General features: G+C 45.5%; 1 pseudogene; it reads right to left on the bottom strand.

Annotated features, from left to right (window-relative positions):
- Positions 1 to 803: 803 nt before the first annotated feature.
- On the bottom strand, positions 804 to 1,699 carry LOC102876262 (annotated as a pseudogene).
- Positions 1,700 to 2,781: the final 1,082 nt, after the last annotated feature.

Below are 2,781 nucleotides of genomic sequence, written 5' to 3'. Positions count from 1 at the left end.
TCTTTTTTCTCCTGATTGTGCTGGGGTGGTTTCTGGTTGGGCAGCTTTTGAAAGAGGTGCCACCTGGTATGGAAGCAGGTCTGGTACTCGTCTTGATATTGCAGCCAGGGCCCCTAGGACACGGTAGAACTGCCCCAGACTATTTCCGAGGCTGTAAATCTCCGACGCTGCCATCTTCCTCCCGTGCTGCTGCCGGTGGGTTCAAACAAGCCAGTAACCGCACCCCGAGAGTTGTTTCCCACTTTTCCGAGGTCTGGCGAGGCTGCTGCGCCCCACTTTATAGCAAAGGAGGAGGTCGGGGCTAATATATTTTTTTTAGTTGTGTAGCCTTTTATTAGCAACTAAAATAGAAGGTAGCTGTTGTACAACATGGGTAGTAATTTACTATAACAGGAGATTTATTATCTCTAATAATAATATAAATGCCATTTCTTTAGTAAAAAGCTTTCACCCTTTTGTTTCTTTGTATATAATTTGCAGAACTATTCTGAAAGCGCAATATATGTGCACAAGTCTGCAAAGAGTGCAAATTTAGGATATGGTAAATGCTTTACAAGGTACTGTTAAAAACTCTCTGCCACAATTGAGCCTCTCTACACTGCAATCTTTTTTGATGCCAGCATTTTTTAATGAGTTGAAATTAAGGAAGGACTACACCTACTAGAAAAGAAGAGAAGAAAATGTCTATTTCTTTGAGGTTTCAGAATCTCCAAAACCAGTAACAGTATCTTTTGTAAAGGCTAGGCTGGGACCCCACACAGAGTATGAGTATGTGCAGGTGGCAACCCTGAGGAGTCTGCGCTTCAGTGGACCGTGAGTGCTCCCGCTGCATAACTCACTGAACTCTCTTGCCAGCTTCTACACTGGCTTGACTGGGCATAATTCAAAAAGGAAAAACTCATATTCATTCCATTCTTGTGAAGCTCCGTGATAGCATTTAGCAACACCCCAATGGGTTGTCATCTACATATTGTATTATGGTATTTCTTCAAGTAATTGCTAAAAGATACAGGATCTAATTGCTCTATAATACTCATGCCCATTTTATCTAGATGTTCAATGGATCTATAAATCTCCCCCTGGGATTCATCATAGTAACTGTAACGGAACCTTTGACCCCAGTGGCAGAAATCAGAAGAAACCACAAAGAGATTATTAGGATCCTCTAGGTATTTACTGAAGAGTTTTCCAAACTCCTGTTCTTTTGACTCACTCAGAGCTCCAACCAGTACAGGAATAATGGTAAACTCATCCTTATGGCTTTCCATGGCTTTAGCTGTATAAGGCAAATACATCTCAATACTGTGTTCATCTTCATCTGTCTGCAGAGACATGCGTTCAAACGTTCCTCTTTTCCACAGTTCTCCGTAAATTTTTTTGGTTAATATGAAGGACATATAGAGGTGTTCTATATATATCCACACTGGAAAGTGCACATCGAGAAAGGGGCACATGATGAGAAGGCCCGGGGATAAAAATTCTCCGGGTAATTGATGGATCCACTTGTTTGTAAGCATGGGCAGCACAAGACCCACAGTATGTGTATCCTGCATGGGGTGCAGTAATGGTTCTAGCAGGTCGTTTTGTAGACTGTACTTGTGAAAGCCAGCCTTCTAGTTGTGCATTCAGCTGAGGTCCTGAGGCTGTGTACCAGCTCCCGGGCGTGACTGGCTTCCCGGCAGACCACTCGGTTAGACATCTTGGTGCCTGTGCCGCCTATGGTGCACGAGGATGAATGAGGAAGCAGCGGAAGCAGCAGCAGCAACTGCTTCGCGAGGGGAGAAGATATGGTGGGCCCAACCCAGGAGGAGGTGGCAGCGGGGAGGGGAACAGCCCGGCCCAGGAGGAGGAGGAAGAGGAGATGGCAGCCAGGGCGGCGGCGGTGGCAGCTACAACCACCACAAACTCCGGCGGGTGCCGGAAGATGGGGCCCGAGGCGGCTTTGCCCAAGCCCGGAAAGCCCAGGTCCCGGCCCCTGGAGTCCCCGCTACTCCCCAGCTGGGGCTGGGTCCGCCCATATTATTTTTTAAGAAACAGAGTGTGCTGTCTGCAAGGCGGAAATGGCTTTGTGTAGAACCTGTACAAAATTAAGCTGTTTTAAAATGACAAACTAGGAGCAACCGAACCCAAAAGTCTAAATGTACATTGTTTTCAAACTACATTTCGGCAAATATTGCAGAACTACTGGCAGATTGAAAAGTTGCTCTTTAACAGTTCTGTCGACTGTAGCAACTCGATACCTTAGGATACCACAAAATCTTAGGAAATAAGGCTGAATGATACCTGTTATAAAAATACCCTACTCTTTACAAACTTCCACCCTCCTCCACCCTGTCAAAATCATAAGCAGCTCTCCTCTGTGGCAGAGAAAGATGTAAGGGCCGCGAAGACCGGCTTAGGTAATGTATTACCTGGTCCACTGTCTGGCTGTTTGGTCATGCTCCGGTCTGTTGGTCATATACTGAGGAGCACCCTCCAAAGGGTTGGTGGCAGAGAAAAGTATGGGATAGAAAATAAATACAAATGTAAGCTGATTTGCTAATTGCTTTATAACCACAACAAACTGGTACAGAGGAGGCGTTCTCTTAGCAAGGCTGAAGATTTCAGTCTCTGGTATTTGGAATTTAGGCTGCAGTCCTTGTTTTTGGATGGGTCACTGGATGTTTGGGCATAGTCCATGCTTTAACCAGATTTGAACAGAAGAATGGCAACTTGGCTCAGGTAGAAGTAGATGAAGTGCTTAGTTTCATGTGTCACATAACTACCGAAGTTTCTCCCCAC

This window comes from Elephantulus edwardii, unplaced genomic scaffold (assembly GCF_000299155.1).
Source record: "Elephantulus edwardii isolate Elephantulus edwardi_28Jun2011 unplaced genomic scaffold, EleEdw1.0 scaffold00016, whole genome shotgun sequence".
Classification (NCBI taxonomy): domain Eukaryota; kingdom Metazoa; phylum Chordata; class Mammalia; order Macroscelidea; family Macroscelididae; genus Elephantulus; species Elephantulus edwardii.
Note: the sequence above shows the minus strand (reverse complement) of the source record. Positions and strands in the feature narration are given on the sequence as shown.